This window comes from Amia ocellicauda, chromosome 20, assembly GCF_036373705.1.
Source record: "Amia ocellicauda isolate fAmiCal2 chromosome 20, fAmiCal2.hap1, whole genome shotgun sequence".
Classification (NCBI taxonomy): Eukaryota; Metazoa; Chordata; class Actinopteri; order Amiiformes; family Amiidae; genus Amia; species Amia ocellicauda.
Window position 1 is genome coordinate 5,834,799 of NC_089869.1, and position 24,018 is coordinate 5,858,816.

Below are 24,018 nucleotides of genomic sequence, written 5' to 3' on the forward strand. Positions count from 1 at the left end.
AGGGTTTACAAAGAATGGTGTGAAAAGGGAAAAACATCCAGTATGCGGCAGTCCTGTGGGCGAAAATGCCTTGTTGATGCTAGAGGTCAGAGGAGAATGGGCCGTCTGATTCAAGCTGATAGAAGAGCAACTTTGACTGAAATAACCACTCGTTACAACCGAGGTATGCAGCAAAGCATTTGTGAAGCCACAACACGTACAACCTTGAGGCGGATGGGCTACAACAGCAGAAGACCCCACCGGGTACCACTCATCTCCACTACAAATAGGAAAAAGAGGCTACAATTTGCACAAGCTCACCAAAATTGGACAGTTGAAGACTGGAAAAGTGTTGCCTGGTCTGATGAGTCTCGATTTCTGTTGAGACATTCAGATGGTAGAGTCAGAATTTGGCGTAAACAGAATGAGAACATGGATCCATCATGCCTTGTAACCACTGTGCAGGCTGGTGGTGGTGGTGTAATGGTGTGGGGGATGTTTTCTTGGCACACTTTAGGCCCCTTAGTGCCAATTGGGCATCGTTTAAATGCCACGGCCTACCTGAGCATTGTTTCTGACCATGTCCATCCCTTTATGACCACCATGTACCCATCCTCTGATGGCTACTTCCAGCAGGATAATGCACCATGTCACAAAGGTCGAATCATTTCAAATTGGTTTCTTGAACATGACAATGAGTTCACTGTACTAAACTGGCCCCCACAGTCACCAGATCTCAACCCAATAGAGCATCTTTGGGATGTGGTGGAACGGGAGCTTCGTGCCCTGGATGTGCATCCCACAAATCTCCATCAACTGCAAGATGCTATCCTATCAATATGGGCCAACATTTCTTAAGAATGCTTTCAGCACCTTGTTGAATCAATGCCACGTAGAATTAAGGCAGTTCTGAAGGCGAAAGGGGGTCAATCACAGTATTAGTATGGTGTTCCTAATAATCCTTTAGGTGAGTGTATATATGATGAATAAATAATAAAGTTGTACTTTCCATTTTGCCATATCAACTGAGATCACAATGTTTTTGAAGATGGATTAATTTATAGCATTTTACAGCATTGTGAAATGAAGCACTCATGCTACTGTTCCCACTGTCATGTTTCAGCCCCTCATTGTTCTGAGAAAACATGCACATAGTGTTACTTTCTCTGTATAGTTTGAATATGAAAGTGTATTGAATAAATGTACAGAACTTTTCCTGTGACAGCAGCATTTTCACAGATTGGAAGGAATTGACCATTTCCTCTTGATCAACATTAAGTAATGTTAAGTAATGCAGCTTTCCTCTATCTCCTTTTTACATAATTTAATCATATAATTGCTAAGTTGTGTACAAATTCTATAAAAGTGCACTTTCAAGCTAAGACCTGGAGTTCAAGAGGTTAAAATTATAAAAACACAGGAGTTACATGTAGACATTTTAAGTTGTTTATTTTTATTGTTCCAGATTTCTATCACTGCCTCTCTCCTATGTTTCTCTTTTTTAAATAAAACTAAAAGGCATTATGATTCTAGTTAGCAAATCCCCTCTGGGAATGTCAGTTTTGTGTGTAAGATTGATGGGGCCGTTTTTTTTTTTCCTTCCCAGAATCCCAAGTGTATCAGTTAAATCCTCTTTTGCATACAAATATGGATATGTTGAAACGCAGGTTAACCCAAGGGTTGCATCTTTTTAATTACCTCAGTGTACTCCTAAAAGCCTAGCAAATGACTAGCTTGTAAATATTTCATTAGTAAAATGCAGTAAAACTCTGATTTTAATTTCCAACTTTAATAAGTGCAGATCCCTATGCATTTGGCTTTTTAATAATCCATCTGTTTAATGGAAATCTTGCCATTGTCCTACAGTAACAACACACGTTCACTTGTCATTTCCCCAAAGTACCAGGTAAAAACAGAAGAATAGGATATCAAAGGATTTCATCTGGGTTTTAACTACCTGAATATTTTGACATTCATACATAGTTTTGTTGATCCTGTTTTGCTTTACTTACTGAATTAATTTTGAAATGAAACATAACAGTGGATGGAATTAAAAAAAAGAGACAAAATATAAATTAAAAAATACAAAGCGCTCTACCCATCAAACTAATTGTGAATTTAACCTTTACATCTAACCACTGCTGAAGCACACCTCAGGAACCCAATGAATGGGCCACATCAGGATGTATAAAACAGGCCAACGATGAGCTACCCCTTAAGAATTAAGAGCAGTTAAAAGCATAAGGAAAGAGAGAGATGAGTAAAGGTCGGCTCATCTTCTTCATCTGTTCGGTGGCAGTTTAATGATCTAAGCACTCCCTCTGGACTCTTGCTAGTAACTTCCAAAATATTCACAGTAATACATGGCCTGTGTATGCATGTCTCAGTGCATATAAAGAAGTATCAACAGTATCTTAAATGTTGTTACTCATCTCCATTTTTGTCTCCCTCCCACCAGTTCTTGACTACTGCTCTTTGCTGGTGTGGATAAACAGTGAGGGAAAAAAGTATTTGATCCCCTGCTGATTTTGTACGTTTGTCCACTGACAAAGAAATGATCAGTCTATAATTTTAATGGTAGGTGTATTTTAACAGTGAGAGACAGAATAACAACAAAAAAATCCAGAAAAAACGCATTTCAAAAAAGTTATACATTGATTTGCATGTTAATGAGGGAAATAAGTATTTGATCACCTATCAATCAGCAAGATTTCTGGATCCCAGGTGTCTTTATACAGGTAACGAGCTGAGATTAGGAGCACTCTCTTAAAGGGAGAGCTCCTAATCTCAGCTCGTTACCTGTATAAAAGACACCTGTCCAAAGAAGCAATCAATCAATCAGATTCCAAACTCTCCACCATGGCCAAGACCAAAGAGCTGTCCAAGGATGTCAGGGACAAGATTGCAGACCTACACAAGGCTGGAATGGGCTACAAGACCATCGGCAAGCAGCTTGGTGAGAAGGTGACAACAGCTGGTGCGATTATTTGCAAATGGAAGAAACACAAAATAACTGTCAGTCTCCCTCGGTCTGGGGCTCCATGCAAGATCTCACCTCGTGGAGTTTCAATGATCATGAGAACGGTGAAGAATCAGCCCAGAACTACACGGGAGGATCTTGTTAATGATCTCAAGGCAGCTGGGACCATAGTCACCAAGAAAACAATTGGTAACACACTACGCCGTGAAGGACTGAAATCCTACAGCACCCGCAAGGTCCTCCTGCTCAAGAAAGCACATGTACAGGCCCTTCTGAAGTTTGCCAATGAACATCTGAATGATTCAGAGGAGAACTGGGTGAAAGTGTTTTGGTCAAATGAGACCAAAATCGAGCTCTTTGGCATCAACTCAACTTGCCGTGTTTGGAGGAGGAGGAATGCTGCCTATGACCCCAAGAACACCATCCCCACCGTCAAACATGGAGGTGGAAACATTATGCTTTAGGGGTGTTTTTCTGCTAAGGGGACAGGACAACTGCACCACATCAAAGGGACGATGGACGGGGCCATGTACCGTCAAATCTTGGGTGAGAATCTCCTTCCCTCAGCCAGGGCATTGAAAATGGGTCGTGGATGGATATTCCAGCATGACAATGACCCAAAACACACAGCCAAGGCAACAAAGGAGTGGCTCAAGAAGAAGCACATTAAGGTCCTGGAGTGGCCTAGCCAGTCTCCAGACCTTAATCCCATAGAAAATCTGTGGAGGGAGCTGAAGGTTCGAGTTGCCAAACGTCAGCCTCGAAACCTTAATGACTTGGAGAGGATCTGCAAAGAGGAGTGGGACAAAATCCCTCCTGAGATGTGTGCAAACCTGGTGGCCAACTACAAGAAACGTCTGACCTCTGTGATTGCCAACAAGGGTTTTGCCACCAAGTACTAAGTCGAAGGGGTCAAATACTTATTTTCCTCATTAACATGCAAATCAATTTATAACTTTTTTGAAATGTGTTTTTCTGGATTTTTTTGTTGTTATTCTGTCTCTCACTGTTAAAATACACCTACCATTAAAATTATAGACTGATCATTTCTTTGTCAGTGGGCAAACGTACAAAATCAGCAGGGGATCAAATACTTTTATCCCTCACTGTATGTCCATTAAAGGCTTTGATAAAGTGACAAAACTCTTATTTCTGACCTGATCTCAAACCAATTTAAGTCATGAAGAGGGAAATACCTTTTAAAGCTGCAGTCAATACTAGTCACATCCCTAGCTCACTGCTCGCTCCAACTGTTAAATAAAAGTGTGACCAAGGAAAGATATATAAAACAATTTTAGAATTGTGCAGTTCACTATGAATTGATGGGAGAGGCACGAATGCCTGAATCAAGTGATAAAAAAATGATCTGATAAAAAAAAGTCATAAAAAATCCCATTGCGGGAAAGCAGTTCCCCCTAAAGAGACTAAATCATAATCTAGATGTGGAGGCTTCCTTGCAGTCGTAGAGGCAAATGACTCACAAATTATCACATGCATGATAAAGGGGACCAGGCACCAGAAAGTTTAAGACTGGAGATTCTCAATTGATATCACAATTTATTACTGCAGAATGTACCATTTGATAATTACTAGAGATTAAACTGTTCATTTGTTCTAGATTGGAAACGTTTAGTCAGCAATCCATATTTCTATACCTGATACTGTCTTGGCACATCTTTTAAAAATGTACATCTCTTACAGAAAGAGACTTATTATTCATACTCATTTTTATACATTCAGATGGTTAATAGGTTTTTTCCTGGCATGTCCTTATTCATGGAATCATATCATAAATTCAGAATGGCTTGGAGTTTTTGGTTTGCTTGGTTTCAATTGTGAGCTACTATGACTTTTGCAGGAAAGAAAGAAAGAGATGTTGTGCCAATGAGTGGCAGAAAACCTTGCTTATGACTGGAGGCATCACTGTGCTAATTATGTGCTTAACGCTCCAAAATAAATAAAGATGCAGTAGGTTTAGTACAGATTTTAGTTTATTAAATAATTTGGCTCCACTTGTCTGGCTGAAGGTGGCAGAGAGACTGAGATGAAATGTGTCTGGAACTGGTTTGGAGAGGTTAGCCAAAGGGGGACTGACTGGGCTGTGAAGTGAGCAGAGAGGGATCCAACACAAGAAACACAGATAAAGGAAATAATGTCTGCAAGGCTATCTTTTCAATACTTATTTATGTGTATCCACAAAAGTGGGAATTGATTCTCCTTGCAGACTTGTTTCCTTATTCTATGAAACTGGAACAAGATGCTAGGCATTGCTTACCCTAACGGGGGAATAAAACTAACCTAAATGTACCAAAGTCAATAAAAATGTCAGCATTGTTTTATATCTCCACACCTAACATACAGACCTGGGCTAACAAACTGTAATGTTACACTTTAAATTACTCTTATTATGTATGTTCTAGAAAGGGAATTGTTTCAAAATCAATTTAAGGAGTTTTTAATAAATACAAAAATAAAATAAATACATTTAATTAAAAAAAGAAAAGAAAAAACGTTGAGAATAGATGATATATGAAAATAGCCTAGTTGAGGTTATAAATAATATTCGTGAGAGAATGAGTTTAATATAAGAGTGAGGGAAGAGGAAATTGACAGCCTTGAGTACAACGGCTGAATGATGTACAATTTTAGATGCATTTATTCATTCAGTTTAAAATATTAAAATACTTGAAACCCTAGAGATAAAATACATTATATTTTAAAGGCTTTTGTTCTTAGTTTGAGTCCTAAACAGCCTGGAAACATGTAATCAAATGTTAAGTGTGAGACAGATTCTAGTAATTACGTATAGCCTAGCTTTTTGAAGAGTTAAGTTCTAGGAAAGAACCTAATCACATATCAACAAGCACAATTACTTTCATATAAAACATCCCACCCTACGGCAAACATGGAGCTTCCAATTGGCTAAATACAAGGAAGGGCTGGTATTAGGTTACACATAGAAACAAACTCTGAGTCCAACAAACCCCATTAACAATATTTAACAGACAAAAAAGGCAAAGTCGTAATGTTTGAATATTGATAGCTTTTAGATTTTATACTTTCACAAACTGCAATACACATGTTTCCCTTGCGCTGTAATTCAGTTACCACCATTACATCCAATAAGTAGAGTGAGAGTGAAAGTGGAACTACATGCAATATAGTCTCAATCCTGCAAAGCAAAGCTATCAGTCTGAATCTGCAGGGAGGCAACAGTTGGGGGTATGGATACACTGTGAAAAAACATGGTGAATGAAGCCATAGTGGAGAAAACAAGACCAAAAAGCATATATAGGAGCTGTAGGAAAAGCACCTAGAGATCTAAAGACTGTGTAGACTTAGTGCATCAATGACATCTGACAAAACCGTTTGATTTAAAACAGCGGGAAAACAAAGAACAATTTGCAGTTCAATAATTGATCCATTCTGTCGAATCCACTGATATAAAATGCTTTCATTGTATGCAGTGTCATACTCAAAATATAACCACAGACAAATTAGTACTTTAAGCCATGCACATTTCATAATTCATCAGTCAGCCTTGTCTTACAGTGTGGAATTGAAAAGAGCTGTTACATTGGTATCTCAGGCAGAAATTATTTACCAATGCTGTTCTATCTGCAGTTATACTACAGAGCATAATCATATTAAGTGCAGGGGATATTATACAAAAGCTTAAGGACAGTGAATGTAGAAGTATTTTCTTTTACACTGTGAAAAAAGGCAAACACATGGCCTCGATGCTGAACAAAGACTAGTGAAAACCTGATTTTTTTTTTCCACTCTCTCTTAGTAAAGAGTTTTAAGCAGAAGAGAAATATGAGTGAGGAGAGGAACAGAGAAGATTAATTGAGCTAGTAAGTTCTGGATGAATTGAAGATGTCTGATAGTAGAAGCAGGACGCCTAGGCAGAATTACAGTAGTTCAGTTCTGACAGTAAAAGCTGGGCAGACAAGAAGGTTAGAAAAGGAGGGATTGTACAGATGTTTCCTGAGAAAAATATGTAAATAACCATGAATAAGAAAAAAAAAAAGTGACAGCTGTTTGTTAATGTAATTAGGAAAAAAAAAATATTGATTTAAGCAAGTGATACATTCTATTTATTCAACTTTTACATAGTATGCAGGTGATCAGTGCAGCGGGGAAAAACACATACTTAAAAACAAACGGGTGGCTGGCCAAAGCAAGGGAAGAATCCCAGGAGAGTCTGACATTGTATTGTATGTGTCAGGAAATGAAAGAAGGAAACCGAATGAACCTGCAATCCCCAAATCAAATCAAATACAAACTATTGAATGACAAAGACGCAGCTCAGCTAAAACCTTTGTTTTTCTTTTCACGAGTGTCAAATGATTTTGTTTTGTTTTGTGAGATGTCAATGTAAAACTTGTTCTCCTTCATTCTCACTGCCTCTGATTGTGCTGCAAGAAAAAAAAAAAAAAAAAAAATTACAGCTAGATGTCTACCCAGCCAGACACCTTGTAAACACAGATTTGTAATAGTATTTTAACCTCTTTTGTAAAAGACAGAAAAAAATACAGTAGTATTGCACAATACTGAATATATACGGTACCATTCCTTTACAAACACTTTTCTCCCTTCCTCGGATCCTTCGCTAGGAGTCACTGAAAACAATCATGGCTTTATTGTCAGCTTTTGATATGCTGAAATAAATGTTAGAAAGGTATACCAGTGGTGCAAAGTGTTCTTTTGGTTCTTCCATTATCGGCATTATGTATGGCTACAAGTGGCATTAAGAGCCCTAAGTTTCAGACGTAATGTTCATCTATGAAGGGTGCTTGACTTTCACTTTTCTGGAATGGAACAGCAGGCTGGATTATGAGACAGTTTGCTCTGCTCATTCGACTGCTTGCTGCCTGACGGAGGAAAAGTAGAAACCTGACCAAATGTACTGATAAAAGAGTGCTTGTTCACAATTGAACTAAAAGAAACATGGTGAAAATTGTCTGTGGTACTATCCTGCAGACAAGGCACATCAAACTGAGATAAGCATCGCAGAACAAGTCAGAAGTTCCTAGCAGAATGAAGACTTGCATTCTGAAGTGTACATAACTGCAATCTATCCTGAAGGCCAAGGTGAGTTTGTCTATCTTGAACAGAAGTTATTTTTTCATAAGGAATTATGTTACCTGTCTTGACATGAATTATTGTACATTGTGACAAGTAAGCTATTAATTAAGTGCTACTTAGAAGCCACAAACTGACACTTATATGTAAGTAGGTGTGCTTTCCCATAATTAGAATTGTTTCTCTTTGAACTATAAATGCTATTTTGACATTTCCACTGTGATTGTGTGTTTTGACAGTTTAAATAAAAGGTAACATATGTGACTCTGATAATGTGCAAAGCATGAATACACTACATTCAAAGAAATTCATATTTCGGAAAAGAGTAAGCTGTCAAAACATGAATACTGTAAATCCATTAAGGGATCAAAAGTCATTGAATCAGAATCAATTTCTAACGTGAATATTCAGACTTCCATTTCGGAGATGGCAAGAGAATTTCAAGCATTCATTCAAGTAGCAATAAGGTACAAATAGCCTTTATGAAGTATTTTAAAACAATAAGTAGCATGTTGACTTTTTATTTGTTGGTGGTGTAATATCATATGTATGTGATGTGAGATTGTTTGCCAGGAGAACCCTCTTCCTGGATAGTCAAAAATATATAGGCCTACTATACACTATACTCCATGACTATTTAAAGCTACACAGGATATCTGCTATGTAGGGGTGTTACCATTTCTTTAATCAAGTAAACGCAGCGCAGTCAGTCAGTCTTTTCTATTTGCAAGTAACTTTGTCAACATAGCCTTTTGTAATCTGGCTCGAAAAAATGACACCTTGTCGCTTAGTTAATGCTTAAATTGTTAACTATTAACATCCCTAATGCAAGACTGTGGCTTTTTGGGGCCAGAATTTGAGTATTTATTTATTTTTTTGGTTAGATTTTTGCTGTTGTTGGGATTACAGTGTATTTTTTGCCTTTACTTAATAACCCTTAATCCTCTAGTTGCAGTTACAGTACACTGTATATGGATCAGTGATGCAAAAAAAAAAAGTTTAAAATACAAATTAAAGTTCTTTCTACCTTCATTAGAATGTTATGCATATACAGTGAGGGGAAAAAGTATTTGATCCCCTGTTGATTTTGTACGTTTGCCCACTGACAAAGAAATGATCAGTCTATAATTTTAATGGTAGGTGTATTTTAACAGTGAGAGACAGAATAACATCAAAAAAATCCAGAAAAACGCATTTCAAAAAAGTTATAAATTGATTTGCATGTTAATGAGTGAAATAAGTATTTGATCACCTATCAATCAGCAAGATTTCTGGCTCCCAGGTGTCTTTTATACAGGTAACGAGCTGAGATTAGGAGCACTCTCTTAAAGGGATCTCAGCTCGTTACCTGTATAAAAGACACCTGTCCACAGAAGCAAGCAATCAATCAGATTCCAAACTCTCCACCATGGCCAAGACCAAAGAGCTGTCCAAGGATGTCAGGGACAAGATTGTAGACCTACACAAGGCTGGAATGGGCTACAAGACCATCGCCAAGCAGCTTGGTGAGAAGGTGACAACAGTTGGTGCGATTATTCGCAAATGGAAGAAACACAAAATAACTGTCAGTCTCCCTCGGTCTGGGGCTCCATGCAAGATCTCACCTCGTGGAGTTTCAATGATCATGAGAACGGTGAGGAATCAGCCCAGAACTACACGGGAGGATCTTGTTAATGATCTCAAGCAGCTGGGACCATAGTCACCAAGAAAACAATTGGTAACACACTACGCCGTGAAGGACTGAAATCCTGCAGTGCTCGCAAGGTCCCCCTGCTCAAGAAAGCACATGTACAGGCCCGTCTGAAGTTTGCCAATGAACATCTGAATGATTCAGAGGAGAACTGGGTGAAAGTGTTGTGGTCAGATGAGACCAAAATCAAGCTCTTTGGCATCAACTCAATTTGCCGTGTTTGGAGGAGGAGGAATGCTGCCTATGACCCCAAGAACACCATCCCCACCGTCAAACATGGAAGTGGAAACATTATGCTTTGGGGGTGTTTTTCTGCTAAGGGGACAGGACAACTGCACCGCATCAAAGGGACGATGGACGGGGCCATGTACCGTCAAATCTTGGGTGAGAACCTCCTTCCTCAGCCAGGGCATTGAAAATGGGTCGTGGATGGATATTCCAGCATGACAATGACCCAAAACACACAGCCAAGGCAACAAAGGAGTGGCTCAAGAAGAAGCACATTAAGGTCCTGGAGTGGCCTAGCCAGTCTCCAGACCTTAATCCCATAGAAAATCTGTGGAGGGAGCTGAAGGTTCGAGTTGCCAAACGTCAGCCTCGAAACCTTAATGACTTGGAGAGGATCTGCAAAGAGGAGTGGGACAAAATCCCTCCTGAGATGTGTGCAAACCTGGTGGCCAACTACAAGAAACGTCTGACCTCTGTGATTGCCAACAAGGGTTTTGCCACCAAGTACTAAGTCGAAGGGGTCAAATACTTATTTCCCTCATTAACATGCAAATCAATTTATAACTTTTTTGAAATGCGTTTTTCTGGATTTTTTTTGTTGTTATTCTGTCTCTCACTGTTAAAATACACCTACCATTAAAATTATAGACTGATCATTTCTTTGTCAGTGGGCAAACGTACAAAATCAGCAGGGGATCAAATACTTTTTCCCCCTCACTGTATTTCAAAAGGTTTTATTTCTGAAAATAATCATTTATACTTTTTTATTATAAATCATATGATTTCTAGTATCACAAATATCATACTGGATAACAATGATAGATTTGCAAATTATTTCACTTTAGTTTTTTGTCAGCACAGAGTGGGTTATAAGTTTTCAGTTTGATCTCAACAAACATTCAGCCCAGAAAAAATACATTATAAAAAATCACAATCTCACACCAGCGCACTTTTTGAAGTTAGTCACACAAAACATAACACTGAATAGTGAAGAATGCTGGGAAATGTCTAAAAATGCTGTCTAGTCAATATGATATGATTATTGTTGTAACCTTAACTCAAGGACACTGACTTATGTATTTTTACAAGAAAAATCTGTGTTGTCCTACCTGACTGATATTGTTACTCAGAATGACATACTGCGAGATTTCATATGGGATGATATCTAAAGATAGTCTCAGCGACAAAGATGTACTTAAACACTCATTCTGTATTTAACAGAGTGAGAGTCACTAAATGTATCATTTTATTTTATTAACAGTAAATAATCAGAAGTGAGCCGTCACTGATGTAATACAATTCCACTCAAGGCATAGGCTCTGATAAAACCATAGCAGTAAAACATTTTAAGATTTAAAAACATGAACTTAATCATTTTCAAGAAATCAACTATTTTTTAGGTTATACAGGGAAAAAAATGGCAACAACAATGTTGTAACTCATTTATGACAAAGTCAATTCAATTCATTAACATTTCAACAGATTAAAAAGTATATTGAACGTTTTAATATCTTAACATTTTAAATATATAGGAATCATGCTATTTTTGTTGCTATTTAGTTCCAGGGAAAAAAAAAAGTAAAGTTCAAACTAAACATTTTCTATATTGCAAGATATTTTCCTGTTTGACATATTCAGTCAATGTTCAAACGTAACATTAATAATGTGCATAATAACAGTCAGTGCGCATAATCATCATATTTGTATGCAGATTAACTGCTGCTATTACTAAAGGTCTACGTAAATATTTCTATGTAAGGTGCATGTTACTGAACTGATGGCATTACTAAATCTCTCCACCCTACCAAACTACTTCAAAAGTACAGTAAGCAGTAAGGAAAAAATGAATCTCCAAATGACAATTTCCAGGTTTTTCCATGACTGTGGGAACCCTGATATTCTCTTAGAACTTGCAAATGGCTTCATGGCATAAACATTAATTAAAATAAAACAATAATGATAATGAAAGAGTCTTTGCAATATTTGTATATATTAATGCAAACACTCACACAATTATGACCAACTGTTAGTTTTTTTTTGTTTTTGTAACATTTTTAATTTTTTTATTTTAGGTGTGGACAGTTAGCAGGTATGACATTTTGGATGATTGGAGATTAATAGCTCCTAAAATTGTAAATACTCATGAAAAATACTCCTATCAGTGAATAAAGTGTTCAGTTTTAATAACTAATAAATACATGTAATATGCTCGGGACACCAACATGCATGCATCACGTCATTGACCCATAATATATATATATATATTAGTTTCTCTGTATCTGTGGCACTGTCTCCTATACTTGCATCTTCCTTTACCAGTGCTTGGGTAATTAGCAAAGTAGTCTGGTACTACTGCTTCTCCTTGTAATTTCCAAGTGTCAGGCAATTTGATCAATCTATTTCTATAGTCCCTTGTCATTTTTTTTTCCATATTCCCCTACATTAGTATGACTGTGTGCTATATAAAGCTATCATCAAATTAATAACACTTCCCATAGTATTCATGCTGGCTTGCAACTGTCAAAAACTGAAATGAAATAGACAAGGCTTTAAAACAAATATAAATATAATATAAATATACAGATTGCAGACAGCTACATAATTATGACTTGTATATAGATATGGGCCTCCTTGCTCTGGCAGAAAGAGCATTAGTAATCATCAGTGTGAAAGCAACAAACCAAAGCCAAATCAAATAGACTGTTTCTTTAATTTGGAAATTCTCATGGTTCAATTTTCACAACTGAACAAAATTCTGCTGCTCATTTTCAAATATTAAAACACTTTATGGAATACTATTAGCACTTTGCAAACCATCTCAAAATTAGGTTTCATTATGTTTTTTAGTTTCCAAAATTAATTTAATTCACAAAAATTATATATATGCAACATTTACAATTAAATACTTTGACCAACACAATTAGTTTATTTTATTGCTTTTTCAGGTCTGTCCCTCATGTGTACAAGCATTATCAAATATTACACTTTTTTTCCCCTTATTTAGAGCTATTCCTTAGACATAGAGGATGATCACATAAAAGATGGGAAGATAAGATAATTTGTGCATGTGTGACATCGAAGTGGAAACATTTGGGGAGGCCTTCATCCAGCAGTAGTTCGATATAGGCTGATGGTGAGATATTGATAGATGCACATTAAATAGTACCATGGTACTAGAATACCTTGATACCACTGAATTATAGAAGTTATGTTAACAGGTACAGAAGTGCAATAAAGTACGTCTTCTCCCATGCCCATCAATACAATGGCACCAAATACTGCTCTGGAAAACATTTTGAGACCACTGCACATTTTTCTTAAATCAGCATCTCTACATGTATGGCAGCCATTCCATTCCAGTGTCTGTTGAATTCCAACACAGGTACACCTTAATCTACTGATTAGGTGATCACCTGAACCAGATGTTATTTAACGAAGAAAAGTATAATAATCACTGCTGTGGTCATCACTATCCTCTTGCAATAGGACCACCTGGATGGCAAAAACTGTTTTACAGTACCTCAAAAGTAATTGGAATCATACAATAACTACTGAACATGCCAAAAGAGTTGAAAAGGAAAGTTTTGAGTGAGGAAAAGAAGGTTTCAATTCTGGCTTTACTGGCAGAGGGATATAGTGAGCGTCGGGTCATCCTTAAAATTTCAAAGACGGCGCTTCATAAGAACAAGGTCAAGCAGCAGACATTGGGGACAACAAAGCTACAGACCAGCAGAGAGCGAAAACGTCTCTCCACTGACTGGGATGACCACCAACTCATTCGAATGTCACTCAACAACCGTAGGATAACATCAAGTGACCTACAAAATGAATGGCAAACGGCAGCTGGGGTGAAGTGCATGGCGAGGTCAAGCAAAGATAGAAAAAAGCCCTTCATCAATGAGAAGCAAAGAAAAGCCAGGCTGAGGTTTGCAAAAGACCATAAGGATTGGACCGTACAGGACTTGAGTAAGGTCATCTTCTCTGATGAGTCCAATTTTCAGCTTTGTCCAACACCTGGTCATCTAATGGTTAGATGGAGACCTGGAGAGGCCTACAAGCCACAGTGTCTCGCACCCACTGTGAAATTTGGTGAATGATCTGGAGGTGCTTCAGTAAGGTTGGAATAGGGCAGATTTGTCTTTGTGAAGGACGCATGAATCAAGCCACGTACAAGGTTGTCCTGGAAGAAAACTTGCTTCCTTCTGCTCTGACAATGTTCCCCAACTCCGAGGATTGTTTTTTCCAGCAGGACAATGCTCCATGCCACACAGCCAGGTCAATCAATGTGTGGATGGATGAGTTTATTTTGGGTCTGAGGGTGGCATATAAATGTACGAGATTCATTTTTATTTCTAAAAGTGGAAGGTTATAAAGTAAAGTATATACAAGTATAGCCAATTAGTGCAATTTCAGTTTAGAAGCAGGTAAATTGATTAGTAGATCTTTACATGAAGAAAACAATTAATTGAATTTAACTAAATAACTGCAAAACATAAAATGAACACAAGCAGACCAGACAGTGGGAGGTAGAGCATTACACTGGCAAGAGTCCATGAAAACATGTAAACAAAAACTAGTGTTACCTCATTCTCAGAACAAGTGTCACAGTTAGATATTAAGTCTTTGAAGTCTTTAACACCACCTCTAAAAAAAAAAAAAAAAAAAAATGATTCTGCATTGCTGGATCTTAACTCTACTGTGCAGTCTGCCCTTCCTCATCCTATCCTACAGCACACAACATTCACACATGGATAGGTGTCCCGTAAATTAAAACAGAAGGGCTTACATAGCTGTGAACAGATGCATTCAATGTAATTCATCTCAAGAGGCTGAAGGCCTGACAACGGGAGACCAGGTGGTGAAACTACATGTGATAATGAAGTGAAAGATAACACATAATGGTAACACTATACTAAAAATAAAAGTATTAAACATGCTCACAAAATGAGACTAGGCTTGAGAAACATTATAGTACTCTGCTAAGCTACACTGATTGTGTAACTTAGCCAACAGGCACAAACAAATTAACTTAAGTAAAACAATCAGAAATAGTTCAATATAGATCAGGTTTCATATATAAATATGATTATTGGCCTATATGGATCCACTGCTGGATGAAAGCCTCCAAGATGTTTCTACTTGTTTTGATTTATAGATTCTCTTTTCCATGTCACACCTGCAACGTTGATTTAATCTTCCCATCTTTGATGTAGTCATCTTCTTGGTCTTGGTCTTTTTAATCTCTTCAGATCCTTTAGCTAGCTTCTGTTGTCCATCTTTGTACATCTGTTCTTCTTGCAATGTGTGTGCCTGATCCAACACTGTGACTTTTTAACATTTGCACTATATATATATATATATATATATATATATAATTTCCAGTTGCTTGGCAGCAAAGAGCACATGCTGCTTTTTGGATCCCTTCCCAGTGTGATATTTATTTATTTATTAATAGAATTTTAGCAGGGAAAAAAGCCTAATTACCATGACAACCCTGTCTACAGGACAACATGTTTTTACACCACAAGGCATTCATATCTACTGAATTTCATCAGATGCTTATAAACATATATGTTCAAACAAATATGTTTTTTTTTTTTTTACAAAATAATGCACAGACTGTTTAGAGCAAAAAGAAGCTGCATGATATGAGTAAGGTGTGTTAAAAGCATAATGTATAATTTGTAAACTCAGTGAAATGGTCATTGATGTGCAAAAGCTGTCATGTATCATAACCCCTTAAAAGTTTCAAATTTAAAATGTACAGCATCATTTTAGAAAATTACTATTAATGCAGCACTCAGCTCCACATCAGATATGTGGGTAATTATATATTTCTCTTTTTACTACATTACCAAAGGTCCTTTTCTAATAGTGTGACTGGGATTTCATTACATATGTTACAGCTGCAACCCCAGAGTAAAAAAAAGTTCTGTTCCTGATTTGCATTCAAGTCTTGCATCTATGTTTGCAACACAAAGCTTCATCGACCATAACCTAGCACAGCTAAGCAAGCCTTTTCTTAGTGTCAGTAATAAAACTTTACTTTGAACCATAGTACTTTGATTACAGCACAGGGAAGTAAAACCCCATAAGAGTCAGATGCTTTTGGAGTGAAAAACCCACCCAAGATTCTCACAAGCAGAATACCCAACAAAGCAGGTTGAAATCTAATTTATACATAACGTATTTAATATCAGTAAGGTCACTGGTGTGCTTTTACTTCCCAAAATATTTCCACAGTTTATTTTATGAATGCTAAATTGGTTTTATTGCTCTATGAATATGTAAGATACTTCTAAATGTTGCACTTAATTGTATGCAAAGTAATAAGACAAGGATGATGGATTGAAACGCATTGCCAAATCTAGAATTTATACCTATGGATTACGGATAATGGCCTGTGGGGCAGTCTGTGCTTTGTAACTCTCATCAAAAGACATTAAGGATTAAAAATCGATATAATAGAGCCTCTTCTCAACACTTACCCGTCTTTTGAGGTCAGTTATGTCTCAATTGTGTTAAGGAGAATTAGCTTCATTCTAAATCCATACTCTGAACTCCTAAGATTTAAATAACGGATCTCACAAGTTGACCTACTTTGAAACGGTACTCTGATTTCTCCCACTCTTTTCAGAGGAGACTCATAACTTAGAAGAGACCTGCCAGCTCCAAGGGTTACGAAGCACAGACACCCAAGAGCTTCCCCCAAACCTCTTTATCCAAGGGTGTATATTTTAGGTCTGGCAATGTGTAGTGATCCATCATCACAGTCCCATTATTCTGCATGCATATAACACAGTGAAATATTAAGAACTCCGGCATATCTCAAACTTGCACAAAAGTGTAACATTTCACAAAGATATGATCAGATTCAAAATATATGCATTGTGGTCTCTTTTGAGACTTTAAGCAGCCATTAAAAAGATTAGTTCAGATTAGTTCACTCTGTGGTATCCAGCTATAGCTCAACCAGACTAACCTACTCAAATGTACACTGCACTAAAACCACAAGTCAATGTTTACATAGATCATGCTGGGAATTTGGAACACACAATTCCTTTAGAAAAATCAGTCTGGTCATCTCTGTACATTTCCACACTGTTTCAAGTATAAATCCTCCTGCAGGAAGTTCATGACTAAAAATAAGTCTAGTTCTCAAAAAGAGATCTATGTTAATAATGCATTTTCCGTGCATATACCCGAGTTAGTTTAAAATATGCTGTCACCATCACCAAGCACTTACAATGCACACACTATACATAATTTTCATGCATGTGGAATTCTGAACTGATACAAGATGACACTTCCTTCCTACATTTTATGAAATACTGTGAAACTGATTCATTGACCAGACACTAATGAGATGAAAATGAAGGCTTTGAGCTTTATATGTTAAGTGAAGATTAATATATTTGATTTGAAGCCAGGACAGAACCATTTTCATTTATTAAACTATTAAGATAACTGTGAAAAAAAATGTTTGCTTCTCAGAAATTGTAGAAATATGAAATATGGATTTACTGCTAACTTTTAATATAATATATATATACAGTGGGGGAAAAAAGTATTTGATCCCCTGCTGATTTTGTATGTTTGCCCACTGACAAAGAAATGATCAGTCTATAATTATAATGGTAGGTGTATTTTAGCAGTGAGAGACAGAATAACAACAAAAAAATCCAGAAAAATGCATTTAAAAAAACTTATAAATTGATTTGCATGTTAATGAGGGAAATAAGTATTTGACCCCTTCGACTTAGTACTTGGTGGCAAAACCCTTGTTGGCAATCACAGAGGTCAGACGTTTCTTGTAATTGGCCACCAGGTTTGCACACATCTCAGGAGGGATTTTGTCCCACTCCTCTTTGCAGATCCTCTCCAAGTCATTAAGGTTTCGAGGCTGACGTTTGGCAACTCGAACCTTCAGCTCCCTCCACAGATTTTCTATGGGATTAAGGTCTGGAGACTGGCTAGGCCACTCCAGGACCTTAATGTGCTTCTTCTTGAGCCACTCCTTTGTTGCCTTGGCTGTGTGTTTTGGGTCATTGTCATGCTGGAATACCCATCCACCAGCCATTTTCAATGCCCTGGCTGAGGGAAGGAGGTTCTCACCCAAGATTTGACAGTACATGGTCCCGTCCATCGTCCCTTTGATGTGGTGCAGTTGTCCTGTCGCCTTAGCAGAAAAACACCCCCAAAGCATAATGTTTCCACCTCCATGTTTGACAATGGGGATGGTGTTCTTGGGGTCATTCCTCCTCCTCCAAACACGGCGAGTTGAGTTGATGCCAAAGAGCTTGATTTTGGTCTCATCTGAGACCACTTTCACCCAGTTCTCCTCTGAATCATTCAGATGTTCATTGGCAAACTTCAGACGGGCCTGTACATGTGCTTTCTTGAGCAGGGGGACCTTGCGAGCACTGCAGGATTTCAGTCCTTCACGGCGTAGTGTGTTACCAATTGTTTTCTTGGTGACTTGAGATCATTAACAAGATCCTTCCGTGTAGTTCTGGACTGATTCCTCACCGTTCTCATGATCATTGAAACTCCACGAGGTGAGATCTTGCATGGAGCCCCAGACCGAGGGAGACTGACAGTTATTTTGTGTTTCTTCCATTTGCAAATAATCGCACCAACTGTTGTCACCTTCTCACCAAGCTGCTTGGCGATGGTCTTGTAGCCCATTCCAGCCTTGTGTAGGTCTACAATCTTGTCCCTGACATCCTTGGACAGCTCTTTGGTCTTGGCCATGGTGGAGAGTTTGGAATCTGATTGATTGATTGCTTCTGTGGACAGGTGTCTTTTATACAGGTAACGAGCTGAGATTAGGAGCTCTCCCTTTAAGAGAGTGCTCCTAATCTCAGCTCGTTACCTGTATAAAAGACACCTGGGAGCCAGAAATCTTGCTGATTGATAGGGGATCAAATACTTATTTCCCTCATTAACATGCAAATCAATTTATAACTTTTGTGAAATGCGTTTTTCTGGATTTTTTTGCCGTTATTCTGTCTCTCACTGTTAAAATACACCTACCATTAAAATTATAGACTGATCATTTCTTTTCAGTGGGCAAACGTACAAAATCAGCAGGGGATCAAATACTTTTTTCCCCTCACTGTACATATATATATATATATATATATATATATATATATATATATATATATATATATATATATGTTGTCTCCTCCCCATGTACTAAATAAGTCTGAATTCCTGTAACCTCAAATCCATTTCCTATCATTGTAAAAGAGTCTGTAATGTAATGTACAAGCCTAGCCCAATGGTACACATTACATTCAGTTTCTCGTATTACTTATCATAATTCATATTGCATCAACTGTAAATTAATTGCTGTGGAAAAGGAAGATCCAGGTGCAGGGAAATAGGATCTCAAAGCTGAATAAACCTTTAGGGTTTCTGCAGTGCTGCCAATGAAAGCATTATAAAATTGCCTCAGGAAGGCATCCTATTTTTATTTAGCAAGGACCAATTATGTAGCTCATACTGATGGTCCAGCAGCCAAAAGCACCATCATCTGATTGAAAAACATAAAAATGGGCAACACTCAAAATGAAGTCTATTTCAAGCTTCATAGTTTACAACAAAACATTGTTTTACCTACTGTGGGGGAAAAATATAGAAATCCTATTCTGCCTTTGTCCTTGGTGTGCTGTTACTCACTCGGTTATCAGCAGCTCACATTCCTTTCTTGCAACGTATTAACTGCAAAGTACCTTCTAATGCAATTGGCAATGTAGAGGTTAATGATTATTATTCATGAGTAATAATCATAATATTGACAAGATGGGAAGGCTTAGTTTAGAATGCCAATGAAATCACTGCTAGTTATTAGAAATGACCATTCAGACACTGTTTGTAAAATGTTAAGGACCCTTGGGCGTATGTCCCAGAGGGGGTATAAAAGCTTTGTTCTGTCTCAAAACTTTTGGGGAACAGTGTCATACAAGCCTAAAATCCTTTGAGTTCTGTGTTGTGCTGTTCTTCGCGTGAACGTAATAAATTCTGACTAGAACCCCCGACTCAAAATATTTCTTCCACCACAATCATTTAACCTGCTTTTATATTAAGAAAGGTTTGGTACAATATACAACATTGCCATGGATTTAAAATCAGCACTCTAATTCAGTTGCTTTACTTAAGGCACGTGGTGTAAAGTGACGTCCGTTGCACTTCAGTATTATGTTACCAGTACTTGGCTATTTTTGATAATTATAATTTAGTGAGATAAACTACATGTGACACAGTAAATTAAATGACAAATTATCTAAAAATGTGTTGAGATATTCTCATGGTTTATTTAACCAGAAAATACAGCTTCTCAAAAAGTACTTCTAAAAGAAATGACTTTTCAAACACATCTTTCTTCTTAAATGTGGGTAGAAGCTGTATATTTGTCATAATTTGTAATAAAGAAGGAGATATTAAAAGACATTTGTTTTCAACAACAGCATTATTCAACATTTTAGCAGGCTGCCGATATGTTGCAAATCAAGACAAAATACCAACAGGAATAAACAATACTAAAATGAGTCAGACAGAGTTTGAATGTCTCAGCAAAGTTACAAATCCATTATTTCTTCATCAAGTTTAAAGGAAAACATAACATAACATACATAACAGGAATAAAAACACTTTACTTTAGCTTGATCTATAATCTTTAAGAGTCCAAATCATGCTTTTTGTGCATTTCAAAGTCCCTCCAAATTGGAAATATCGATATTACAACATATAGTAGTTTGAGTCAGATGTCTGAGCCTCCAGAGCTGTATTTGTTCTTGGAAAGAAAATAAATTAATGATATATTTTCTAAATTCTATTATACAAGTACTATGTATTTCAATTGAAGTATTCATTTGTAAACTAGCGATCACTTTGAATGTAGTGAACATAGATATTTATCTCTTGACCCTGGCAGTCAAAAACTAGAACACAATTGTAAACAGCTTCCATGCCAACTATGCAACTATATATGTAATTACATTTGTACATAATGCTTTCCCAAGGTATATCAAGCGATTGTACATTATGGGTGTATGGGGACATGTACTGTTATTGTTTAATGGTTATTAAAAATATAAATTTTGCAGGGTGCAAGCAGGAGCAAAAATACATTGGGGTATCTGTGGCAACCAGACTTGAGTACACAAAAATTATAATAATATCCACACAGACCAAATATAGTGCCATGCTAAAGGCTTATGATAATAATTATATACATACAGGGCTACATGAAATCCGTTTTATTAATTTGAATTTTCTGTTTTATTTTTTCATTTTTTGGATATGTCAGTTTAAAGAAAAGTGGGTGGATAACTTGTTTTACAAGTATGTATTTTATTTTCGATGCTCAAGTACCCATTTTTATTAATATAGCTGAGGCGAACCCTGAAACATTAAAATATAACATTATCAGCAGATGGACCTCATTTCCCTACAGAACAGGATTTGAAATGCCCCATTAAATGCCAAAAGTCCTCATATTTGTTAAGACTAACTATATATAACATATATACAACACATATATAACATTATGACAACCTGCCTGATATTGTGTAGGTCACCCTTTTGACACCAAAACAGCCCTGACCCGTCGAGTCATGGACTCCATTAGACCTCTGACGGTGTGCTGTGGTCTCTGGCACCAAGTAGTTAGCAGCAGATCCTTTAAGTCCTGTAAGTTGCGAGGTGGGGCCTCCATGGATTGGACTTGTTTGGCCAGCACATCCCACAGATGCTCGATTGGATTGAGATCTGGGGAATTTGGAGGCCAAGTCAACACCTTGAACTCGTGATTCATCAGACCAGGCCACCTTCTTCCATTGCTCCATGGTCCAGTTCTGATGCTCACGTGCCCATTGTAGGTGTTTTCGGCAGTGGACAGGGGTCAGCATGGGCACCCTGACTGGTCTGCGGCTACGCAGCCCCATACGCAACAAACTGCGATGCACTGTGTGTTCTGACACCTTTCTATCAGAACCAGCATTCACTTTTTCAGCAATTTGAGCTACAGTAGCTCGTCTGTTGGATCGGACCACACGGGCCAGCCTTCCCCACGTGCATCAATGAGCCTTGGCCACCCATGACCCATGTCGCCGGTTCACCGCTTTTCCTTCCTTGGACCACTTTTGATAGGTACTGACCACTGCAGACTGGGAACACCCCACAAGCGCTGCAGTTTTGGAGATGCTCTGACCCAGTCTAGCCATCACAGTTTGGCCCTTGTCAAAGTCGCTCAGATCCTTACGCTTGCCCATTTTTCCTGCTTCTAACACATCAACTTTGAGGACAAAATGTTCACTTGCTGCCTAATATATCCCACCCACTGACAGGTGCCATGATAACGAGATTATCAGTGTTATTCACTTCACCTGTCAGTGGTCATAATGTTATGGCTGATCGGTGTATATAGAGCCTATTTGAATAGTCTATATATTTATGCTAAAGTATTGTTTTGCGTTATAAATATAAGAAAACTTCATTTGAAACCATTTTTTTGGAAAATGGAACAGCAATCAGCAAGAGTTTTCGGCCATGACATCACAAGTGGAACACAAAAGATCCCACAAATAAGGCAATGTATTAAGGTTACATTTTTGAAAACGATCATTCTGTTATTTGTCGGGCTCACTTCACCCCGACAGCTTTTCAAATTACATAGAAGTTGCAATGTGGTTTATCAAAAAACGCAGATTAAGAACCGTCTGTATCCATAGTCTGTACAATATGAGAAAAAAAATCTAACAAAAAGGGCAGACCGTGTATTTGGTTCACTTGCCTTTTTTACCAACGCAAAAAAAAAAAAGTGTATTTCTAGCTATTAATGAATTGCTTAACTTTATTTAAATTATCAATTGATTATGTCCATTACCTTGGATACATTGTAGTAGTAGTAGTAGTAGTAATACTAACGGTAATATTATTATTAATTACATGCACACATTCCAAACGTTTTCAATGTCCCATCACAACAATCTCTTTCAACAGACAGTGGGTGGCATCAAATTCAACTCATGTTTTGTTTTTTAATTTCATAACATGTAAATAATAATATAATATGACTTAATAGGAGTTATTTGGCCACATGCTGATATGCTGTGCATCTTTTCTTTACTTGATACACAAACATTGTATGACTTGTACAGTATGAACATGTTTATTCTTATCCTTCTGAGAACCACCATTATAACTCTTATTCAGTTATTGGTTGTTATTTTCATTCCGGCAACACCAGAGCTGCACTTTTCTATTGTGTTTACAGGTCATGTATGGTGGCTAAAAGGGGCCAAAATATTTTCTAATGCGTTCCAATCATGTGTATTTCTCAAAACTTATTATACATACACTGTACTATTTCAGTGTGTTATATACAGTGAGGGAAAAAAGTATTTGATCCCCTGCTGATTTTGTACGTTTGCCCACTGACAAAGAAATGATCAGTCTATAATTTTAATGGTAGGTGTATTTTAAGAGTGAGAGACAGAATAACAACAAAAAAATCCAGAAAAACGCATTTCACAAAAGTTATAAATTGATTTGCATGTTAATGAGGGAAATAAGTATTTGACCCCTTCGACTTAGTACTTGGTGGCAAAACCCTTGTTGGCAATCACAGAGGTCAGACGTTTCTTGTAGTTGGCCACCAGGTTTGCACACATCTCAGGAGGGATTTTGTCCCACTCCTCTTTGCAGATCCTCTCCAAGTCATTAAGGTTTCGAGGCTGACGTTTGGCAACTCGAACCTTCAGCTCCCTCCACAGATTTTCTATGGGATTAAGGTCTGGAGACTGGCTAGGCCACTCCAGGACCTTAATGTGCTTCTTCTTGAGCCACTCCTTTGTTGCCTTGGCTGTGTGTTTTGGGTCATTGTCATGCTGGAATACCCATCCACCACCCATTTTCAATGCCCTGGCTGAGGGAAGGAGGTTCTCACCCAAGATTAGATGGTACATGGCCCCGTCCATCGTCCCTTTGATGCGGTGCAGTTGTCCTGTCCCCTTAGCAGAAAAACACCCCCAAAGCATAATGT